The 25,903-nt window shown below is 51.1% G+C and overlaps 1 protein-coding gene across 4 annotated transcripts in view; it reads right to left on the bottom strand.

Moving 5' to 3' along the window:
- The window catches only part of LOC138853517 (uncharacterized), a 123,104-nt gene that overhangs the window by 59,253 nt on the left and 37,948 nt on the right, over window positions 1–25,903 (bottom strand). The gene's annotated exons all lie outside the window — the stretch shown is intronic.

Below are 25,903 nucleotides of genomic sequence, written 5' to 3'. Positions count from 1 at the left end.
CTTCACTTGACAGTGCTTTGCTTTACAGCGTTTCACTAATGCAGCAGTTTTCATTATACCCATTCTTCATTTATTCAGACTTCCTACCGTAAATATATTTACAACTCACTATAAGCTAATGTGTGTACGGTATGTGCATTTTTTAGGCCTAGCTCTACTGCTCACTAATATACGTATAATAATGTAAACATGTTTCAGGCTTTTAAATGCACACATGAAATTGCAAATGTATGTATATAAATGCATAATTAACGCTCATTTGTGTTAGTAAATGTTTTTATCCATTTAATCTCCAATTGCATGGGACGGCGAACAACTATACTTCCGTAGCTCACTTACGTCGTAGAGGGCAAGTAACGCTGGTAAGGCAAGTAATGCTGGTGAAGCAAGTAACACTTGTGAAGCAAGTAACGCTGGTTAAGCCAGTAATGCTGGTGAAGCAAGTAACACTTGTGAAGCAAGTAACGCTGGTTAAGCCAGTAATGCTGGTGAAGCAAGTAACACTTGTGAAGCAAGTAACGCTGGTTAAGCCAGTAATGCTGGTGAAGCAAGTAACACTTGTGAAGCAAGTAACGCTGGTTAAGCCAGTAATGCTGGTGAAGCAAGTAACACTTGTGAAGCAAGTAACGCTGGTTAAGCCAGTAATGCTGGTGAAGCAAGTAACACTTGTGAAGCAAGTAACGCTGGTTAAGCCAGTAATGCTGGTGAAGCAAGTAACACTTGTGAAGCAAGTAACGCTGGTTAAGCCAGTAATGCTGGTGAAGCAAGTAACACTTGTGAAGCAAGTAACGCTGGTTAAGCCAGTAATGCTGGTGAAGCAAGTAACACTTGTGAAGCAAGTAACGCTGGTTAAGCCAGTAATGCTGGTGAAGCAAGTAACACTTGTGAAGCAAGTAACGCTGGTTAAGCCAGTAATGCTGGTGAAGCAAGTAACACTTGTGAAGCAAGTAACGCTGGTTAAGCCAGTAATGCTGGTGAAGCAAGGGGCTGGTAACACCTCCCTGTGTACCTCATGACTGACACTGAAGGTCAACCATAACTAATAATAATAATAATAATAATAATAATAATAATAATAATAATAATAATAATTTTTTTTATTATCACACTGGCCGATTCCCACCAAGGCAGGGTGGCCCGAAAAAGAAAAACTTTCACCATCATTCACTCCATCACTGTCTTGTCAGAAGGGTGCTTTACACTACAATTTTTAAACTGCAACATTAATAATAATCTTTTATTTCTACAAGTATATGTACAACGTATACAGACGATAACTAACATCTATTTGACATATATTAAAAGCCCCTGGTTATGTAGAGTATTTCGTACAAAATAAGTTTTGTCACTAGGATACAACCCACACCAGTCGGCTAACACTCAGGTACCTACTTATTGTTAAGTGAACAGGGACAGCAGGTGTCTTAAGGAAAAACGCCCTAATGTTTCCACCCGTACCGGGGATCGAACTACGGACCTCAATGTATGAGCTAAGTACGCTACCAACCCAGCTACGAGACAATGGTATAAGGTGCACCAATGACAACCAAAAACGTCCAGCTGAAGAGAAAAACTACTACTGTACTATTACTAGCAGCATCACGGAGACAGCAACACAAGAAGTAACACACCGAGCAGCGCAATAAAAGTGAAATTACCCGCCAAAGGGGGTTTAAGGGGCGCTTAAGTACCCTTGTCTTCTAATAGGTTTATTTTTCTACTAAAATCTACCTTGTCCATAATTACGTCGTATTTACTTCGTCTGTTTCGTAAGGTGAAGTCCAGGATCTTTCCTTAATTCATGGTATAGCTTAACAAATCTTTGAGCACAGCTCAGCCCTCAACAACACAATTGTCCTCAAAGATTTGTTAAGTTATACCATGAATTAAGGAAAGATCCTGGACTTCACCTTACGAAACAGACAAAGTAAATACGATAGTAAGTATGGACAAGGTAGATTATAGTAAAAAAACAAATGAACATGTTATTAGAAGACGGGGGAACTTAGGTGCCTCTTAAAATATACAATAATGAAGACATTAAGCTGCAGGAAATTCTTGACGGCTCCTCTACACTCACAGCCTCGCTTCTGATACTCAAACTCCACCTTTTTTCCCCCTCTCTCCTCTCTTTCTGCTTCTCCATTTTTGTTTCTCTTTGGAAAAATAAACAAATGCAGTATGATGCAAGCCTTCAATGACTACGTTTCGATCAAAATATGAGCGAAACGTGGTAAAGGATCGCATTATACTGAATTAGCATTTATTTTTCCATCGCGTGGGTATTTTATACTATTTATCTGTAGTCTCTCTCCGAAACGTTTCGCATACACAGCAGGCTTCTTCAGTCGAGTACGGAAGAGTTAGCAGAGATGTGAAGACGATATAATCAGTCCATCATCTTTGAAGACGTAGCTTTGAGGTGGTTAGCCCCTCATCCTGGAGAAGTATTATATTATTATAATCATGAGAGAGTGCTAAAACCATAGGATTATACAGCACATTGGAGGGTGGGGTATGGAAGGCATTCAGGCTCAATACAGGGAACTGGAGCACAGATCCAATTCCCTAGATCAACAGCCCCTCACCAGCATCAATGAACCTCCCTTGAGGGGTTCATCCTGGAGAAGACTTGTGCCCCCATACCTTGGAACCTGTCGGTATTTTATACCATTAATCTCCGCTGTCTCTCTCTCTCTCTGGCTTTGCTCTTGTCTCTCACTGTGGGGAATGCAACGTTGCGAGCCAGAGGGCAGAGTGGCTGGTAGCCGCCAGCCTCACCAGAGGGCAGAGTGGCTGGTAGCCGCCAGCCTCACCAGAGGGCAGAGTGGCTGGTAGCCGCCAGCCTCACCAGAGGGCAGAGTGGCTGGTAGCCGCCAGCCTCACCAGAGGGCAGAGTGGCTGGTAGCCGCCAGCCTCACCAGAGGGCAGAGTGGCTGGTAGCCGCCAGCCTCACCAGAGGGCAGAGTGGCTGGTAGCCGCCAGCCTCACCAGAGGGCAGAGTGGCTGGTAGCCGCCAGCCTCACCAGAGGGCAGAGTGGCTGGTAGCCGCCAGCCTCACCAGAGGGCAGAGTGGCTGGTAGCCGCCAGCCTCACCAGAGGGCAGAGTGGCTGGTAGCCGCCAGCCTCACCAGAGGGCAGAGTGGCTGGTAGCCGCCAGCCTCACCAGAGGGCAGAGTGGCTGGTAGCTGCCAGCCTCACCAGAGGGCAGAGTGGCTGGTAGCCGCCAGCCTCACCAGAGGGCAGAGTGGCTGGTAGCCGCCAGCCTCACCAGAGGGCAGAGTGGCTGGTAGCCGCCAGCCTCACCAGAGGGCAGAGTGGCTGGTAGCCGCCAGCCTCACCCTACCCAACCTAACTCTCCTCGCTAATACTTATTTTTTTTTTAAATTACAGAAAATGGCGCCTCTAGTGGAGTGGGTGGGAGGAATGGGGGGGAGGGGAGGAAGGAAGTCAGGGGAACGTGATGCCACTACAAACTGCTATATAATAACCCTTGCTGGGTCTTACTTCCTCACTCATGAGCCACTACAATAAGTCTTTCTGCCAAGACTACGCCAAAATTATTCTCCGTGACAAAATCATAGACTAATGAACAGTTAATGATAAGACGGTGAAACCTACGTGAAAATAAAAACAAGAGTAACAGCCTGTCTATATATCATGATGTCCCTCTCAGAACCTCACTCAACAGATACTTGAAAATTTTCTCTTATACATTTAAAGATATATTTTTTTATTTATAATATAACAATTAATGATTTTGTACCAAAACAACCTTAGGAAACTTACCTAACCCTATTATAACAAGCGCAATTTAATTTAGCCTAATTCAACTAAATATATTTTAGATAAATTTACAATAATTTAATAATAAACATACACAGTGATTTTTTTACGTTAGGTTTAGAATGGTTTTTGAGAAATTATTGCGTACACAAATTTTGGCTTGCCTTATTCGGCAAGAAGAGAGTTATCATTAAAGACAAAATCGCAAGTTTTGCCTATTCGGCACGACATATATATACAAGAGATATCTAACTGTTGCACATGTGTCTTAATCATCAACTTGTCGATATTTCATACTATTTGCAACATTGTTTCCTTTGTTAATACACCGACTTGAGCATTGAAGTCCGGCTAATCAGCAACTTTCCTCAGAAACTTACTAAGTTCCTTCTTGAAGACAGCAGTCTACTGAAGACTTACTGCTCTGTAGGACTGTCCAGGACTCTCCAGGATAACCAGCACTCTTCAGGACTTGCTATGACTCTCCAGGACTTGCTATGACTCTCCAGGACTTGCTATGACTCTCCAGGACTTGCTATGACTCTCCAGGACTTGCTATGACTCTCCAGGACTTGCTATGACTCTCCAGGACTTGCTATGACTCTCCAGGACTTGCTATGACTCTCCAGGACTTGCTATGACTCTCCAGAACCTGCTATGACTCTCCAGAACCTGCTATGACTCTCCAGGACTTGCTATGACTCTCCAGAACTTGCCATGACTCTCCAGAACTTGCTATGACTCTCCAGAACTTGCTATGACTCTCCAGAGCCTGCTATGACTCTCCAGGACTTGCTATGACTCTTCAGAACTTGCTATGACTCTCCAGGACTTGCTATGACTCTTCAGGACTTGCTATGACTCTCCAGGACTTGCTATGACTCTCCAGAACTTGCTATGACTCTCCAGAACTTGCTATGACTCTCCAGAACTTGCTATGACTCTCCAGAACTTGCTATGACTCTCCAGAACTTGCTATGACTCTCCAGAACTTGCTATGACTCTCCAGAGCCTGCTATGACTCTCCAGAGCCTGCTATGACTCTCCAGGACTGGACAAGACTGCCCAGGACTAGTCAGGCGTGGACACAGGACCCAGTAATTGTCTTGGTCCGACTGAACTGTGCGTACCAAAACTAGTCATCAAAACTTGCACAAAGGAGACTGCTGAACTTGACAGGAAGCACAACTTAGCCTAGCTTGGCAAGTCTCTCTCCCCCTCCCCCCTCTCTGTCTCCCCCCTCAACAGACAAGTCACAGACATACACATCTCAACGTTTCCTGGCTACGTTCAGCCATCTCTCTGCCAAAAATATAGCGGCCTCTCTTAAGTTTTATGCTTTACTGTTACATACAAGTTGCTTGATAAGTTTACGTAACTTCACCTAACTTAAAATAAAGAAAAAAGTTTTAAACAAGTTTTCATAACTTCGCCTAACTTAAAATAAAGAAAAAACTTTTAAATGTAAGTTTAGTAACTTCACCTAACTTAAAATAAAGGAAAAACGTTTTTAAAGGTAAGTTTTTTGACAAGTTGACGTAACTAAATCTAACTCAAAGAAAAAAGTATTTTTGAGTAAACAAGAAAACCTGGAGGGAAACTACAGTAGTGAGACAAGGATGGTGAGACCAGGATGGTGAGACCAGGATGGTGAGACCAGAATGGTGAGACCAGGATGGTGAGACCAAGATGGTGAGGCCAGGATGGTGAGGCCAGGATGGTGAGACCAGGATGGTGAGACCAGGATGGTGAGACCAGGATGGTGAGACCAGGATGGTGAGACCAGGATGGTGAGACCAGGATGGTGAGGTCAGGATGGTGAGACCAGGATGGTGAGACCAGGATGGTGAGACCAGGATGGTGAGGTCAGGATGGTGAGGTCAGGATGGTGAGACCAGGATGGTGAGACCAGGATGGTGAGACCAGGATGGTGAGACCAGGATGGTGAGACCAGGATGGTGAGACCAGGATGGAGACCAAGATGGTGACACCAGGATGGTGAGACCAGGATGGTGAGGTCAGGATGGTGAGACCAGGATGGTGAGACCAGGATGGTGAGGTCAGGATGGTGAGACCAGGATGGTGAGGTCAGAATGGTGAGACCAGGATGGTGAGACCAGGATGGTGAGACCAGGATGGTGAGGTCAGGATGGTGAGACCAGGATGGTGAGACCAGGATGGTGAGACCAGGATGGTGAGACCAGGATGGTGAGGCCAGGATGGTGAGGCCAGGGTGGTGAGACCAGGATGGTGAGACCAGGATGGTGAGACCAGGATGGTGAGACCAGAATGGTGAGACCAGGATGGTGAGACCAGAATGGTGAGACCAGGATGGTGAGACCAGGATGGTGAGACCAGGATGGTGAGACCAGGATGGTGAGGTCAGGATGGTGAGACCAGGATGGTGAGGCCAGGATGGTGAGACCAGGATGGTGAGGCCAGGATGGAGACCAAGATGGTGAGACCAGGATGGTGAGGCCAGAATGGTGAGGCCAGAATGGTGAGGCCAGGATGGTGAGACCAGGATAATGAGACCAAAATGGTGAGGCCAGGATGGTGAGATCAGAATGGTGAGGCCAGGATGCTGAGGCCAGAATGGTGAGACCAGGATGGTGAGGCCAGGATGGAGACCAGGATGGTGAAGCCAAAATGGAGAGGCCAGGATGGTGAGACCAGGATGGTGAGGCCAGGATGGAGACCAAGATGGTGACACCAGGATGGCGAGGCCAGAATGGTGAGGCCAGAATGGTGAGACCAGGATGGTGAGGCCATGATGGAGACCAAGATGGTGAGGCCATGATGGAGACCAAGATGGTGAGGCCAGAATGGTGAGGCCAGGATGGTGAGGCCAGGATGGTGAGACCAGGATGGTGAGACCAAAATGGTGAGGCCAGGATGGTAAGGCTGGAATGGTGAGACCAGGATGGTGAGGCCAGGGTGGAGACCAGGATGGTGAGGCCAGGATGGTGAGATCAGGATGGTGAGACCAGGATGGTGAGGCCAGGATTGTGAGACCAGGATGGTGAGACCAGGATGGTGAGGCCAGGGTAGTGAGACCAGGATGGTGAGGCCAGAATGGTGAGACCAGGATGGTGAGGCCAGGATGGTGAGGCCAGGATGGTGAGGCCAGGTGTCGACTGGACTCAATCAAAACATCTCAGTAATTAGGGTCACACCACCCCCACCAGTATTGCAAAGAGGACCTGCATGACTGGTAACTCACTAGCACCACCACAAGTGTTGCAAAGAGGGCCTCCCTGACTGCTAACTCACCACCAGTGTTGCAAAGAGTGCCTCCCTGACTGCTAACTCACCACCAGTGTTGCAGAGAGCCTCCCTGACTGATAACTCACCAGCACCAGTGTTACATTCTGCAGTGAAAGGCCAATTTAAGTTGTTTGGCTGCAACTTGAGGTCACACAAAGCTGTGTTGCAGTCCTCGCTGGAGCCATGCAATCGTAATGAGCAAACTCCTGCACCATATGCAATAATAATGACCAAAGTTATGCAATGGAAAAGAGATGAATACAAAAACAAGGAATAAATTCAAACTTAGTGGAACACTTACTGTATGTAGACAAGGGCACGTGTAGACAAGGGCACGTGTAGACAAGGGCACGTGTAGACAAGGGCACGTGTAGACAAGGGGACATGTAGACAACGGGACATATAGACAAGGGGACATGTAGACAAGGGGACATGTAGACAAGGGGACATGTAGACAAGGGGACATGTAGACAAGGGGACATGTAGACAAGGGGACATGTAGACAAGGGGGCATGTAGACAAGGGGGCATGTAGACAAGGGGACATGTAGACAAGGGGACATGTAGACAAGGGGGCATGTAGACAAGGGGGCATGTAGAAAAGGACGCAAATAAGTAGACACGTACGTAAATATATAAAGACGCAGGTATGTAGACAAAGCTACATGTAGACAAGGTGACAAGTACGTAGACAACTACTCAAAGACTACATCTAATAGTTATAATCATAACCAAAAATTTTCGAAGGGGTGAAGAAGTAATCCAGCGGAAGGTCTCGGCCAGATGACCAAAAGCTCCAGCTGTGGGTCATCATATGACTAACAACTAGCGTCAGAAGACACATGTTCTGTTTCCTGACAAACTTTACCTAACTACTTAAACACACACAATACATGTCTACTCGTGGAATATTTCCTTCAGAGTTCATGTTTCTGCCAACACTTAAACGAAACCTGGTGGATATGTGGGGCAGCGGGCCTCCGGCAGCAACAGCCTGGTTGACCAGGCAAGCACCAGACGAGCCTGGCCCATGGCCGGGCTCCGAGAGTAGTGAAAATCTCGAAACTCTTCAAATGTTGGTCATACAAATGCTTGAACTGATGTATATATTATGGGACTTAATTGATTTTTTAAACACGCACATGTATACATTCCTGGAATTTTACTAGTATTATTGATGATAAATTATTGTTGATTAAACCAGCCAGACATACAGGTTTATATTAAGTGAGGCGAGATAAACCTGGTGTGAGGCAATCTTCCTCCAGTGACCACCACACCACCATTATCAACTGCGACCGTCTACACCCCAGGAACCAACCTCGTCTACACCCCAGGAACCAACCTCATCTACACCCCAGGAACCAACCTCGTCTACACCCCAGGAACCAACCTCATCTACACCCCAGGAACCAACCTCGTCTACACCCCAGGAACCAACCTCGTCTACACCCCAGGAACCAACCTCGTCTACACCCCAGGAACCAACCTCGTCTACACCCCAGGAACCAACCTCGTCTACACCCCAGGAACCAACCTCGTCTACACCCCAGGAACCAACCTCATCTACACCCCAGGAACCAACCTCGTCTACACCCCAGGAACCAACCTCGTCTACACCCCAGGAACCAACCTCGTCTACACCCCAGGAACCAACCTCGTCTACACCCCAGGAACCAACCTCGTCTACACCCCAGGAACCAACCTCGTCTACACCCCAGGAACCAACCTCGTCTACACCCCAGGAACCAACCTCGTCTACACCCCAGGAACCAACCTCGTCTACACCCCAGGAACCAACCTCGTCTACACCCCAGGAACCAACCTCGTCTACACCCCAGGAACCAACCTCGTCTACACCCCAGGAACCAACCTCGTCTACACCCCAGGAACCAACCTCGTCTACACCCCAGGAACCAACCTCGTCTACACCCCAGGAACCAACCTCGTCTACACCCCAGGAACCAACCTCGTCTACACCCCAGGAACCAACCTCGTCTACACCCCAGGAACCAACCTCGTCTACACCCCAGGAACCAACCTCGTCTACACCCCAGGAACCAACCTCGTCTACACCCCAGGAACCAACCTCGTCTACACCCCAGGAACCAACCTCGTCTACACCCCAGGAACCAACCTCGTCTACACCCCAGGAACCAACCTCGTCTACACCCCAGGAACCAACCTCGTCTACACCCCAGGAACCAACCTCGTCTACACCCCAGGAACAAACCTCGTCCACACCTCAAGAACCAACCTCGTCTACACCCCAGGAACCAACCTCGTCTACACCCCAGGAACCAACCTCGTCTACACCCCAGGAACCAACCTCGTCTACACCCCAGGAACCAACCTCGTCTACACCCCAGGAACCAACCTCGTCTACACCCCAGGAACCAACCTCGTCTACACCCCAGGAACCAACCTCGTCTACACCCCAGGAACCAACCTCGTCTACACCCCAGGAACCAACCTCGTCTACACCCCAGGAACCAACCTCGTCTACACCCCAGGAACCAACCTCGTCTACACCCCAGGAACCAACCTCGTCTACACCCCAGGAACCAACCTCGTCTACACCCCAGGAACCAACCTCGTCTGCACCCCAGGAACAAACCTCGTCCACACCTCAAGAACCAACCTCGTCTACACCCCAGGAACCAACCTCGTCTACAACCCAGGAACAAACCTCGTCTATACCCCAGGAACCAACCTCGTCTACACCCCAGGAACCAACCTCGTCTACACCCCAGGAACCAACCTCGTCTACACCCCAGGAACCAACCTCGTCTACACCCCAGGAACCAACCTCGTCTACACCCCAGGAACAAACCTCGTCTATACCCCAGGAACCAACCTCGTCTACACCCCAGGAACCAACCTCGTCTACACCCCAGGAACCAACCTCGTCTACACCCCAGGAACCAACCTCGTCTACACCCCAGGAACCAACCTCGTCTACACCCCAGGAACCAACCTCGTCTACACCCCAGGAACCAACCTCGTCTACACCCCAGGAACCAACCTCGTCTACACCCCAGGAACCAACCTCGTCTACACCCCAGGAACCAACCTCGTCTACACCCCAGGAACCAACCTCGTCTACACCCCAGGAACCAACCTCGTCTACACCCCAGGAACCAACCTCGTCTACACCCCAGGAACCAACCTCGTCTACACCCCAGGAACAAACCTCGTCTGCACCCCAGGAACAAACCTCGTCCACACCTCAAGAACCAACCTCGTCTTCACCCCAGGAACCAACCTCGTCTACACCCCAGGAACAAACCTCGTCTATACCCCAGGAACCAACCTCGTCTACACCCCAGGAACCAACCTCGTCTACACCCCAGGAACCAACCTCGTCTACACCCCAGGAACCAACCTCGTCTACACCCCAGGAACCAACCTCGTCTACACCCCAGGAACCAACCTCGTCTACACCCCAGGAACCAACCTCGTCTACACCCCAGGAACCAACCTCGTCTACACCCCAGGAACCAACCTCGTCTACACCCCAGGAACCAACCTCGTCTACACCCCAGGAACCAACCTCGTCTACACCCCAGGAACCAACCTCGTCTACACCCCAGGAACCAACCTCGTCTACACCCCAGGAACCAACCTCGTCTACACCCCAGGAACCAACCTCGTCTACACCCCAGGAACGAACCTCATCTACACCCCAGGAACCAACCTCATCTACACCCCAGGAACCAACCTCGTCTATACCCCAGGAACCAACCTCATCTACACCCCAGGAACCAACCTCGTCTATAATTCAGAATTTATACGAAGTGCCCCTCGTTCAATTCCGTTCGCACGCAATCTTGAGAAATTTTTAATAATTATTATTCTGGATTAGGGCAGGAAAGGTTAATGAGTCGTGAATCTCGTAATAACACCACTGTAAACAACTCATCTCACACACTGAGGTCTGGGGATCGGCCCCCGGTACGTCTGGAAAACATTAGGACGTGTTTCCATATGATACCTGCTGTCCATGTTCACCCATCAGTATAATGTGTACCTGGGTGTTAGTCGACTGGTGTGGGTCGCATCCTGGCAGAGCAAGCCGGTGCGCTAACCACTGTACCAAACTGGTCTAAGAAGACTCGTCTAACTTAGAAGTATTTCTAAACCTTAGGAAGGTTAGCATGAACCAACACTGTGACTACAATGGTTTTTTTTTTTACAGAGAAGTCTCTGTGGAAAGCTCTATGTCAAGTCTCCAGAAAGCCTTTGAAAGGCTCTGCAGGGCCTCAACGGTACTCTCTGAGGGGCTCTGAAGGGCCTCAACGGTACTCTTTAAGAGGCTCTGCAGGGCCTCAACGGTACTCTCTGAGAGGCTCTGAAGGGCCTCAACGGTACTCTCTGAGAGGCTCTGAAGGGCCTCAACGGTACTCTCTGAGAGGTTCTGAAGGGCCTCAACGGTACTCTCTGAGAGACTCTGAAGGGTCTCAACGGTACTCTCTGAGAGGCTCTGAAGGGCCTCAACGGTGCTCTCTGAGAGGCTCTGAAGGGTCTCAACGGTACTCTTTAAGAGGCTCTGCAGGGCCTCAACGGTACTCTCTGAGAGGCTCTGAAGGGCCTCAACGGTACTCTCTGAGAGGCTCTGAAGGGCCTCAACGGTACTCTCTGAGAGGCTCTGAAGGGCCTCAACGGTACTCTCTGAGAGGCTCTGAAGGGCCTCAACGGTACTCTCTGAGAGGCTCTGAAGGACCTCAACGGTACTCTCTGAGAAGCTCTGAAGGGCCTCAACGGTACTCTCTGAGAGACTCTGAAGGGCCTCAACGGTACTCTCTGAGAGACTCTGAAGGGGGTACTCTCTGATCAAGGGCCTCGGTACTCTCTGAGAGGCTCTGAAGGGCCTCAACGGTACTCTCTGAGAGGCTCTGAAGGGCCTCAACGGTACTCTCTGAGAGGCTCTGAAGGGCCTCAACGGTGCTCTCTGAGAGGCTCTGAAGGGCCTCAACGGTACTCTCTGAGAGGCTCTGAAGGACCTCAACGGTACTCTCTGAGAAGCTCTGAAGGGCCTCAACGGTACTCTCTGAGAGACTCTGAAGGGCCTCAACGGTACTCTCTGAGAGACTCTGAAGGGCCTCAACGGTACTCTCTGAGAGGCTCTGAAGGGCCTCAACGGTACTCTCTGAGAGGCTCTGAAGGGCCTCAACGGTACTCTCTGAGAGGCTCTGAAGGGCCTCAACGGTACTCTCTGAGAGGCTCTGAAGGGCCTCAACGGTACTCTCTGAGAAGGGCCTCAACGGTGCTCTCTGAGAGGCTCTGAAGGGCCTCAACGGTACTCTCTGAGAAGCTCTGAAGGGCCTCAACGGTACTCTCTGAGAGACTCTGAAGGGCCTCAACGGTACTCTCTGAGAGACACTGAAGGGCCTCAACGGTACTCTCTGAGAGGCTCTGAAGGGCCTCAACGGTACTCTCTGAGAGGCTCTGACGGGCCTCAACGGTACTCTCTGAGAGGCTCTGAAGGGCCTCAACGGTGCTCTCTGAGAGGCTCTGAAGGGCCTCAACGGTACTCTCTGAGAGGCTCTGAAGGACCTCAACGGTACTCTCTGAGAAGCTCTGAAGGGCCTCAACGGTACTCTCTGAGAGGCTCTGAAGGACCTCAACGGTACTCTCTGAGAGGCTCTGAAGGACCTCAACGGTACTCTATGAGAAGCTCTGAAGGGCCTCAACGGTACTCTCTGAGAGGCTCTGAAGGACCTCAACGGTACTCTCTGAGAAGCTCTGAAGGGCCTCAACGGTACTCTCTGAGAGGCTCTGAAGGGCCTCAACGGTACTCTCTGAGAGGCTCTGAAGGGCCTCAACGGTACTCTCTGAGAGACTCAGAAGGGCCTCAACGGTACTCTCTGAGAGGCTCTGAAGGGCCTCAACGGTACTCTCTGAGAGGCTCTGAAGGGCCTCAACGGTACTCTCTGAGAGACTCAGAAGGGCCTCAACGGTACTCTCTGAGAGGCTCTGAAGGGCCTCAACGGTACTCTCTGAGAGGCTCTGAAGGGCCTCAACGGTACTCTCTGAGAGGCTCTGAAGGGCCTCAACGTCATACCTCCCGCTTTATTATAACTTCGGTTAAACAAACTTCCTGTCTTTTACATTCAATATTTTTTTATCAGACATCATTGTCGGGATGTGACTGAAACTCAAGTTTTAAAAATCAACATTTGACATGACTAATATCTTTCACAAACATAATATTAATGAGCATTAAAAACACTTTAATATTAAATATAAACCCAAATTTCATAAAAAAAAAATTGCAGAGTCAACACGTTGGCTGAAATGTCCGCAAATGCAAAACACAAATTTGCATTGCGATGTTTCTGCCGTGTACCAGGCGACTTTTCGCCTGTCTAAGAGACGACGTTTTTGGCTGTGTAACAGACGATGTTTCTCCTCAAACCAGGTGTCACAGAGAAACACCTGACGTTCACCTGGGAAGAGGGAGCTGTGTGACACTGATGGCAGACCAGGGTACTGCACTGGTGGCAGACCAGGGTACTGCACTGGTGGCAGACCAGGGTACTGCACTGGTGGCAGACCAGGGTACTACACTGGTGGCAGACCAGGGTACTGCACTGGTGGCAGACCAGGGTACTACACTGGTGGCAGACCAGGGTACTACACTGGTGGCAGACCAGGGTTATGCACTGGAGGCAGACCAGGGTACTGCACTGGTGGCAGACCAGGGTACTACACTGGTGGCAGACCAGGGTACTGCACTGGTGGCAGACCAGGGTACTACACTGGTGGCAGACCAGGGTACTACACTGGTGGCAGACCAGGGTACTACACTGGTGGCAGACCAGGGTACTACACTGGTGGCAGACCAGGGTTCTACACTGGTGGCAGACCAGGGTACTGCACTGGTGGCAGACCAGGGTACTACACTGGTGGCAGACCAGGGTACTACACTGGTGGCAGACCAGGGTACTACACTGGTGGCAGACCAGGGTACTACACTGGTGGCAGACCAGGGTACTGCACTGGTGGCAGACCAGGGTACTGCACTGGTGGCAGACCAGGGTACTACACTGGTGGCAGACCAGGGTACTGCACTGGTGGCAGACCAGGGTACTACACTGGTGGCAGACCAGGGTACTGCACTGGTGGCAGACCAGGGTACTACACTGGTGGCAGACCAGGGTACTACACTGGTGGCAGACCAGGGTACTACACTGGTGGCAGACCAGGGTACTACACTGGTGGCAGACCAGGGTACTACACTGGTGGTAGACCAGGGTACTGCACTGGTGGCAGACCAGGGTACTACACTGGTGGCAGACCAGGGTACTACACTGGTGGCAGACCAGGGTACTACACTGGTGGCAGACCAGGGTACTACACTGGTGGCAGACCAGGGTACTGCACTGGTGGCAGACCAGGGTACTGCACTGGTGGCAGACCAGGGTACTGCACTGGTGGCAGACCAGGGTACTACACTGGTGGCAGACCAGGGTACTACACTGGTGGCAGACCAGGGTACTACACTGGTGGCAGACCAGGGTACTACACTGGTGGCAGACCAGGGTACTACACTGGTGGCAGACCAGGGTACTACACTGGTGGCAGACCAGGGTACTACACTGGTGGCAGACCAGGGTACTACACTGGTGGCAGACCAGGGTACTACACTGGTGGCAGACCAGGGTACTACACTAGTGGCAGACCAGGGTACTACACTGGTGGCAGACCAGGGTACTAAACTGGTGGCAGACCAGGGTACTACACTGGTGGCAGACCAGGGTACTACACTGGTGGCAGACAAGGGTACTACACTAGTGGCAGACCAGGGTACTATACTGGTAGACCAGGGTACTACACTAGTGGCAGACCAGGGTACTACACTGGTGGCAGACCAGGGTACTACACTGGTGGCAGACCAGGGTACTACACTAGTGGCAGACCAGGGTACTACACTGGTGGCAGACCAGGGTACTACACTGGTGGCAGACCAGGGTACTAAACTGGTGGCAGACCAGGGTACTAAACTGGTGGCAGACCAGGGTACTACACTGGTGGCAGACCAGGGTACTACACTGGTGGCAGACCAGGGTACTAAACTGGTAGAAGACCAGGGTACTAAAACTGGTGGCAGACCAGGGTACTAAACTGGCGGCAGTCGGGGGTACTATAGTGGTGGCAGACGAGGGTACTACAGTGGTGGCAGACAAGGGTACTACAGTGGTGGCAGACCAGGGTACTACAGTGGTGGCAGACCAGGGTACTACAGTGGTGGCAGACCAGGGTACTACAGTGGTGGCAGACCAGGGTACTACAGTGGTGGCAGACCAGGGTACTACAGTGGTGGCAGACCAGGGTACTGCAGTGGTGGCAGACCAGGGTACTACAGTGGTGGCAGACGAGGGTATTACAGTGGTGGCAGACTAGGGTTCTACAGTGGTGGCAGACTAGGGTTCTACAGTGGTGGCAGACGAGGGTACTACAGTGGTGGCAGACCAGGGTATTACAATGATTTCAGTGACACTGGTGGCAGACTAGGGTTCTACAGTGGTGGCAGACTAGGGTTCTACAGTGGTGGCAGACCAGGGTATTACAGTGGTGGCAGACGAGGGTATTACAGTGGTGGCAGACGAGGGTTCTACAGTGGTGGCAGACGAGGGTACTACAGTGGTGGCAGTCGAGGGTATTACAGTGGTGGCAGACGAGGGTACTACAGTGGTGGCAGACGAGGGTTCTACAGTGGTGGCAGACGAGGGTACTACAGTGGTGGCAGTCGAGGGTATTACAGTGGTGGGAGACGAGGGTATTACAGTGGTGGCAGACGAGGGTATTACAGTGGTGGCAGACGAGGGTTCTACAGTGGTGGCAGACGAGGGTACTACAGTGGTGGCAGACGAGGGTACTACAGTGGTGGCAGACGAGGGTATTACAGTGGTGGCAGACGAGGGTACTACAGTGGTGGCAGACGAGGGTATTACAGTGGTGGCAGACGAGGGTACTACAGTGGTGGCAGACGAGGGTATTACAGTGGTGGCAGACGAGGGTACTACAGTGGTGGAAGACGAGGGTACTACAGTGGTGGCAGACGAGGGTACTACAGTGGTGGCAGACGAGGGTACTACAGTGGTGGCAGACGAGGGTACTACAGTGGTGGCAGACGAGGGTACTACAGTGTTGGCAGACGAGGGTACTACAGTGGTGGCAGACGAGGGTACTACAGTGGTGGCAGACGAGGGTATTACAGTGGTGGCAGACGAGGGTATTACAGTGGTGGCAGACGAGGGTATCACAGTGGTGGCAGACGAGGGTATTACAGTGGTGGCAGACGAGGGTATTACAGTGGTGGCAGACGAGGGTATTACAGTGGTGGCAGACGAGGGTATTACAGTGGTGGCAGACGAGGGTACTACAGTGGTGGCAGACGAGGGTACTACAGTGGTGGCAGACGAGGGTACTACAGTGGTGGCAGACGAGGGTATTACAGTGGTGGCAGACGAGGGTATTACAGTGGTGGCAGACGAGGGTACTACAGTGGTGGCAGACGAGGGTATTACAGTGGTGGCAGACGAGGGTTCTACAGTGGTGGCAGACGAGGGTACTACAGTGGTGGCAGACGAGGGCATTACAGAGGTGGCAGACGAGGGTATTACAGTGGTGGCAGACGAGGGTACTACAGTGGTGGCAGACGAGGGTATTACAGTGGTGGCAGACGAGGGTATTACAGTGGTGGCAGACGAGGGTATTACAGTGGTGGCAGACGAGGGTACTACAGTGGTGGCAGACGAGGGTACTACACTGGTGGCAGACGAGGGTATTACAGTGGTGGCAGACGAGGGTACTACAGTGGTGGCAGACGAGGGTATTACAGTGGTGGCAGACGAGGGTATTACAGTGTTGGCAGACGAGGGTACTACAGTGGTGGCAGACGAGGGTATTACAGTGGTGGCAGACGAGGGTATTACAGTGGTGGCAGACGAGGGTACTACAGTGGTGGCAGACGAGGGTTCTACAGTGGTGGCAGACGAGGGTATTACAGTGGTGGCAGACGAGGGTATTACAGTGGTGGCAGACGAGGGTATTACAGTGGTGGCAGACGAGGGTATTACAGTGGTGGCAGACGAGGGTATTACAGTGGTGGCAGACGAGGGTTCTACAGTGGTGGCAGACGAGGGTTCTACAGTGGTGGCAGACGAGGGTATTACAGTGGTGGCAGACGAGGGTATTACAGTGGTGGCAGACGAGGGTATTACAGTGGTGGCAGACGAGGGTATTACAGTGGTGGCAGACGAGGGTATTACAGTGGTGGCAGACGAGGGTATTACAGTGGTGGCAGACGAGGGTATTAGTGGTGGCAGACGAGGGTACTACAGTGGTGGCAGACGAGGGTATTACAGTGGTGGCAGACGAGGGTTCTACAGTGGTGGCAGACGAGGGTATTACAGTGGTGGCAGACGAGGGTATTACAGTGGTGGCAGACGAGGGTATTACAGTGGTGGCAGACGAGGGTATTACAGTGGTGGCAGACGAGGGTATTACAGTGGTGGCAGACGAGGGTATTACAGTGGTGGCAGACGAGGGTACTACAGTGGTGGCAGACGAGGGTACTACAGTGGTGGCAGACGAGGGTATTACAGTGGTGGCAGACGAGGGTATTACAGTGGTGGCAGACGAGGGTATTACAGTGGTGGCAGACGAGGGTATTACAGTGGTGGCAGACGAGGGTATTACAGTGGTGGCAGACGAGGGTATTAGTGGTGGCAGACGAGGGTATTACAGTGGTGGCAGACGAGGGTATTACAGTGGTGGCAGACGAGGGTACTACAGTGGTGGCAGACGAGGGTACTACAGTGGTGGCAGACGAGGGTACTACAGTGGTGGCAGACGAGGGTATTACAGTGGTGGCAGACGAGGGTATTACAGTGGTGGCAGACGAGGGTATTACAGTGGTGGCAGACGAGGGTATTACAGTGGTGGCAGACGAGGGTACTACAGTGGTGGCAGACGAGGGTATTACAGTGGTGGCAGACGAGGGTATTACAGTGGTGGCAGACGAGGGTACTACAGTGGTGGCAGACGAGGGTATTACAGTGGTGGCAGACGAGGGTACTACAGTGGTGGCAGACGAGGGTATTACAGTGGTGGCAGACGAGGGTACTACAGTGGTGGCAGACGAGGGTATTACAGTGGTGGCAGACGAGGGTATTACAGTGGTGGCAGACGAGGGTATTACAGTGGTGGCAGACGAGGGTATTACAGTGGTGGCAGACGAGGGTACTACAGTGGTGGCAGACGAGGGTACTACAGTGGTGGCAGACGAGGGTATTACAGTGGTGGCAGACGAGGGTATTACAGTGGTGGCAGACGAGGGTATTACAGTGGTGGCAGACGAGGGTATTACAGTGGTGGCAGACGAGGGTACTACAGTGGTGGCAGACGAGGGTACTACAGTGGTGGCAGACGAGGGTATTACAGTGGTGGCAGACGAGGGTACTACAGTGGTGGCAGACGAGGGTACTACAGTGGTGGCAGACGAGGGTATTACAGTGGTGGCAGACGAGGGTATTACAGTGGTGGCAGACGAGGGTATTACAGTGGTGGCAGACGAGGGTATTACAGTGGTGGCAGACGAGGGTTCTACAGTGGTGGCAGACGAGGGTATTACAGTGGTGGCAGACGAGGGTATTACAGTGGTGGCAAACGAGGGTATTACAGTGGTGGCAGACGAGGGTACTACAGTGGTGGCAGACGAGGGTATTACAGTGGTGGCAGACGAGGGTATTACAGTGGTGGCAGACGAGGGTATTACAGTGGTGGCAGACGAGGGTATTACAGTGGTGGCAGACGAGGGTACTACAGTGGTGGCAGACGAGGGTATTACAGTGGTGGCAGACGAGGGTATTACAGTGGTGGCAGACGAGGGTACTACAGTGGTGGCAGACGAGGGTACTACAGTGGTGGCAGACGAGGGTACTACAGTGGTGGCAGACGAGGGTATTACAGTGGTGGCAGACGAGGGTATTACAGTGGTGGCAGACGAGGGTATTACAGTGGTGGCAGACGAGGGTATTACAGTGGTGACAGACGAGGGTATTACAGTGGTGACAGACGAGGGTATTACAGTGGTGGCAGGCGAGGGTATTACAGTGGTGGCAGACGAGGGTACTACAGTGGTGGCAGACGAGGGTATTACAGTGGTGGCAGACGAGGGTACTACAGTGGTGGCAGACGAGGGTATTACAGTGGTGGCAGACGAGGGTACTACAGTGGTGGCAGACGAGGGTTCTACAGTGGTGGCAGACGAGGGTACTACAGTGGTGGCAGACGAGGGTATTACAGTGGTGGCAGACGAGGGTATTACAGTAGTGGCAGACGAGGGTATTACAGTGGTGGCAGACGAGGGTATTACAGTGGTGGCAGACGAGGGTATTACAGTGGTGGCAGACGAGGGTATTACAGTGGTGGCAGACGAGGGTATTACAGTGGTGGCAGACGAGGGTATTACAGTGGTGGCAGACGAGGGTATTACAGTGGTGGCAGACGAGGGTATTACAGTGGTGGCAGACGAGGGTATTACAGTGGTGGCAGACGAGGGTATTACAGTGGTGGCAGACGAGGGTATTACAGTGGTGGCAGACGAGGGTATTACAGTGGTGGCAGACGAGGGTATTACAGTGGTGGCAGACGAGGGTACTACAGTGGTGGCAGACGAGGGTATTACAGTGGTGGCAGACGAGGGTATTACAGTGGTGGCAGACGAGGGTATTACAGTGGTGGCAGACGAGGGTACTACAGTGGTGGCAGACGAGGGTATTACAGTGGTGGCAGACGAGGGTATTACAGTGGTGGCAGACGAGGGTATTACAGTGGTGGCAGACGAGGGTACTACAGTGGTGGCAGACGAGGGTATTACAGTGGTGGCAGACGAGGGTATTACAGTGGTGGCCGACGAGGGTATTACAGTGGTGGCAGACGAGGGTATTACAGTGGTGGCAGACGAGGGTACTACAGTGGTGGCAGACGAGGGTATTACAGTGGTGGCAGACGAGGGTATTACAGTGGTGGCAGACGAGGGTACTACAGTGGTGGCAGACGAGGGTACTACAGTGGTGGCAGACGAGGGTACTACAGTGGTGGCAGACGAGGGTATTACAGTGGTGGCAGACGAGGGTATTACAGTGGTGGCAGACGAGGGTATTACAGTGGTGGCAGACGAGGGTACTACAGTGGTGGCAGACGAGGGTATTACAGTGGTGGCAGACGAGGGTATTACAGTGGTGACAGACGAGGGTATTACAGTGGTGACAGACGAGGGTATTACAGTGGTGGCAGGCGAGGGTATTACAGTGGTGGCAGACGAGGGTACTACAGTGGTGGCAGACGAGGGTATTACAGTGGTGGCAGACGAGGGTACTACAGTGGTGGCAGACGAGGGTATTACAGTGGTGGCAGACGAGGGTACTACAGTGGTGGCAGACGAGGGTTCTACAGTGGTGGCAGACGAGGGTACTACAGTGGTGGCAGACGAGGGTATTACAGTGGTGGCAGACGAGGGTATTACAGTGGTGGCAGACGAGGGTATTACAGTGGTGGCAGACGAGGGTATTACAGTGGTGGCAGACGAGGGTATTACAGTGGTGGCAGACGAGGGTATTACAGTGGTGGCAGACGAGGGTATTACAGGGTACGAGGGTATTACAGTGGTGGCAGACGAGGGTATTACAGTGGTGGCAGACGAGGGTATTACAGTGGTGGCAGACGAGGGTATTACAGTGGTGGCAGACGAGGGTATTACAGTGGTGGTAGACGAGGGTATTACAGTGGTGGCAGACGAGGGTACTACAGTGGTGGCAGACGAGGGTAATACAGTGGTGGCAGACGAGGGTAATACAGTGGTGGCAGACGAGGGTATTACAGTGGTGGCAGACCAGGGTATTACAGTGGTGGCAGACGAGGGTATTACAGTGGTGGCAGACGAGGGTATTACAGTGGTGGCAGACGAGGGTATTACAGTGGTGGCAGACTACAGGGTACGAGGGTATTACAGTGGTGGCAGACGAGGGTACTACAGTGGTGGCAGACGAGGGTACTACAGTGGTGGCAGACGAGGGTATTACAGTGGTGGCAGACGAGGGTATTACAGTGGTGGCAGACGAGGGTACTACAGTGGTGGCAGACGAGGGTACTACAGTGGTGGCAGACGAGGGTATTACAGTGGTGGCAGACGAGGGTTCTACAGTGGTGGCAGACGAGGGTACTACAGTGGTGGCAGACGAGGGTTCTACAGTGGTGGCAGACGAGGGTACTACAGTGGTGGCAGGCGAGGGTATTACAGTGGTGGCAGACGAGGGTATTACAGTGGTGGCAGACGAGGGTACTACAGTGGTGGCAGACGAGGGTATTACAGTGGTGGCAGACGAGGGTATTAGTGGTGGCAGACGAGGGTACTACAGTGGTGGCAGACGAGGGTATTACAGTGGTGGCAGGCGAGGGTATTACAGTGGTGGCAGACGAGGGTACTACAGTGGTGGCAGACGAGGGTACTACAGTGGTGGCAGGCGAGGGTATTACAGTGGTGGCAGACGAGGGTATTACAGTGGTGGCAGACGAGGCTAATACAGTGGTGGCAGACGAGGGTACTACAGTGGTGGCAGACGAGGGTACTACAGTGGTGGCAGACGAGGGTATTACAGTGGTGGCAGACGAGGGTATTACAGTGGTGGCAGACGAGGGTACTACAGTGGTGGCAGACCAGGGTACTACAGTGGTGGCAGACGAGGGTACTACAGTGGTGGCAGACGAGGGTATTACAGTGGTGGCAGACGAGGGTATTACAGTGGTGGCAGACGAGGGTATTACAGTGGTGGCAGACGAGGGTATTACAGTGGTGGCAGACGAGGGTACTACAGTGGTGGCAGACGAGGGTATTACAGTGGTGGCAGACGAGGGTACTACAGTGGTGGCAGACGAGGGTACTACAGTGGTGGCAGACGAGGGTATTACAGTGGTGGCAGACGAGGGTACTACAATGGTGGCAGACGAGGGTATTACAGTGGTGGCAGACGAGGGTACTACAGTGGTGGCAGACGAGGGTATTACAGTGGTGGCAGACGAGGGTACTACAGTGGTGGCAGACGAGGGTATTACAGTGGTGGCAGACGAGGGTACTACAGTGGTGGCAGACGAGGGTATTACAGTGGTGGCAGACGAGGGTACTAGTGGTGGCAGACGAGGGTACTACAGTGGTGGCAGACGAGGGTATTACAGTGGTGGCAGACGAGGGTATTACAGTGGTGGCAGACGAGGGTATTACAGTGGTGGCAGACGAGGGTACTACAGTGGTGGCAGACGAGGGTACTACAGTGGTGGCAGACGAGGGTATTACAGTGGTGGCAGACGAGGGTATTACAGTGGTGGCAGACGAGGGTACTACAGTGGTGGCAGACCAGGGTACTACAGTGGTGGCAGACGAGGGTACTACAGTGGTGGCAGACGAGGGTACTACAGTGGTGGCAGACGAGGGTATTACAGTGGTGGCAGACGAGGGTATTACAGTGGTGGCAGACGAGGGTACTACAGTGGTGGCAGACCAGGGTACTACAGTGGTGGCAGACGAGGGTACTACAGTGGTGGCAGACGAGGGTACTACAGTGGTGGCAGACGAGGGTACTACAGTGGTGGCAGACGAGGGTATTACAGTGGTGGCAGACGAGGGTATTACAGTGGTGGCAGACGAGGGTACTACAGTGGTGGCAGACCAGGGTACTACAGTGGTGGCAGACGAGGGTACTACAGTGGTGGCAGACGAGGGTACTACAGTGGTGGCAGACGAGGGTACTACAGTGGTGGCAGACGAGGGTACTACAGTGGTGGCAGACGAGGGTATTACAGTGGTGGCAGACGAGGGTATTACAGTGGTGGCAGACGAGGGTACTACAGTGGTGGCAGACCAGGGTACTACAGTGGTGGCAGACGAGGGTACTACAGTGGTGGCAGACGAGGGTACTACAGTGGTGGCAGACGAGGGTACTACAGTGGTGGCAGACGAGGGTATTACAGTGGTGGCAGACGAGGGTACTACAGTGGTGGCAGACCAGGGTACTACAGTGGTGGCAGACGAGGGTACTACAGTGGTGGCAGACGAGGGTATTACAGTGGTGGCAGACCAGGGTACTACAGTGGTGGCAGACCAGGGTACTACAGTGGTGGCAGACGAGGGTACTACAGTGGTGGCAGACGAGGGTACTACAGTGGTGGCAGACCAGGGTACTACAGTGGTGGCAGACCAGGGTACTACAGTGGTGGCAGACCAGGGTACTACAGTGGTGGCAGACCAGGGTACTACAGTGGTGGCAGACCAGGGTACTACAGTGGTGGCAGACCAGGGTACTACAGTGGTGGCAGACCAGGGTACTACAGTGGTGGCAGACCAGGGTACTACAGTGGTGGCAGACCAGGGTACTACAGTGGTGGCAGACCAGGGTACTACAGTGGTGGCAGACCAGGGTACTAGTGGTGGCAGACGAGGGTACTACAGTGGTGGCAGACCAGGGTACTACAGCTTGGTCAATATCAGACAGATAATCAGGACCTTCAAAACAAAGATATACCAATCCAAAGATTCAGTTCCTTGGATGAAGAGCCCTTCCTCGGCCTGAGGGAGCCTCCGTGTAGCCTGCAACACGTGGAGCACCTGGCAGACACGCCACCTGTCCACACGGTGCTCACCACGACCCCCCACTCACCTGGTACTCACAATATTGCTCTAACAAGAGCCCTTCTCTCCGCTAAAATGACGCTCTTACGCCTTTGAAATTAAATTTATTCCAGAGTTATAGCACAGGTAACAGCGCCACGACCACCAGTGTGTACGATAACCTCTACATATCTCACCTGCAAAGGTGCCTGATGCCATACCATATGATTTATTATTATTATTATTATTATTTATAAATAACCCGCACATAAGAGAGAGAAGCTTATGATGAATTTCAGTTGACTTGGACCATTTATAAGTCACACTAAGACAGGAAAATGAGAGAGCCAGTATATATATTGTCCCAGTATATACATATATATATATAATGTATATTTATATATATATATATATATATATATATATATATATATATATATATATATATATATATATATATATATATATATATATATATATATATATATATGCAAACAATCGCAGACAGGCGATCTTAACTATGCAAGACAAGCCACTTTAGCTCAAGTACTTTCACACTTCTCAGCGCATCATCAGGAACTAAGCAAGGTTGCAACTGAAGGAGTGAGGGGAAGTTTTTCTCAGAATAGCGCAGAAGTGAACCTGTCGCCTCCTCCTGGCTCTTCTGCGCTATTCTGAGAAAAACTTCCCCTCACTCCTTCAGGTGCAACCTTGCATAGCTCCTGATGACGCGCTGAGAAGTGTGAAAGTACTTGAGCTAAAGTGGCTTGTCTTGCATAGTTAAGATCGCCTGTCTGCGATTGTTTGCATATATATATATATATATATATATATATATATATATATATATATATATATATATATATATATATATATATATATATATATATATGTATGTATTATATGTATATACTGGGACAATATATACACTGGCTCCCTCATTTTCCTGTCATATATATGATATATGTCCCCTACGGCTTTAGCGTTCCCTCCTAAATATAACAATCCTCACCCAGTATAAGACGGAAACACAATTAATTAAATTTAACTTTTAACCCGCGTCAGAATTTCAATTAGCCGAGAAAATCCCTTAAATACTGACATAATTCCCCGCCGGTGACCACAATAACGATGCCTCTCTACCTTTTACATATTTATGGAAAAAAAATGTGTCACGGGGAAAAAAAAATATATACGCGGAAAAGCGAAAAAAAAATCTTACTGTCAGTATTTTTTATTTATATGTGTAGAGATTATAGAGCATTTGAAATACAATACGGAGCTTGTAGAATACAATACAGAGCTTGTGGAATACAATACAGAGCATTTGAAATACAATACAGACCTTGTGGGATACAATACAGACCTTGTGCTATACAATACATAGCATCTGAAACACAATACATTGCTTGTGAAATGCAATACAAAACTTTTGGAATACAAAACAGAGCTTGTGGAATGCAATACAGAGTTTGTGGAATACAACACAGAGTTTTTAGATCTTTTACATTCCAATACGCATACACGTATGGAAAAAAAATGCTCACTTGCGCACAACTCAGTGGACAAGCATACAGAGGAGCAGAGAGTCGACCCCTACAACCGCAAATAAGCAAGCACAGTTTCAGGACAGGTACGACATGACCTGGGAGGCTAGAATCCAGTTAATGTCGATCAAGGTATTTTAAGAGCAAGGTATGTTCTCCCCTCCCAAGCAAACACAGGGCGAGTACATGTACGCACACACAACACACACACACACACACACACACACACACACACAAACCTGAGAATAGCGTTCCGATACCTTAATAAGGAATCGTTCAAGACACTGTACACTGTGTATGTTAGGCCCATACTGGAGTATGCAGCACCAGTCTGGAACCCACACCTGGTCAAGCACGTCAAGAAGTTAGAGAAAGTACAAAGGTTTGCAACAAGGCTAGTCCCAGAGCTCAGGGGAATGTCGTACGAGGAAAGGTTGAGGGAAATCGGACTGACGACACTGGAGGACAGAAGGGTCAAGGGAGACATGATAACGACATACAAGATACTGCGGGGAATAGACAAGGTGGACAGAGATAGGATGTTCCAGAGAGGGGACACAGGAACAAGGGGTCACAACTGGAAGCTGAAGTCTCAGACGAGTCACAGGGACGTTAGGAAGTATTTCTTCAGT

This window comes from Cherax quadricarinatus, chromosome 32, assembly GCF_038502225.1.
Source record: "Cherax quadricarinatus isolate ZL_2023a chromosome 32, ASM3850222v1, whole genome shotgun sequence".
Lineage (NCBI taxonomy): Eukaryota > Metazoa > Arthropoda > Malacostraca > Decapoda > Parastacidae > Cherax > Cherax quadricarinatus.
This window is presented reverse-complemented; position numbering and strand designations above follow the sequence as displayed.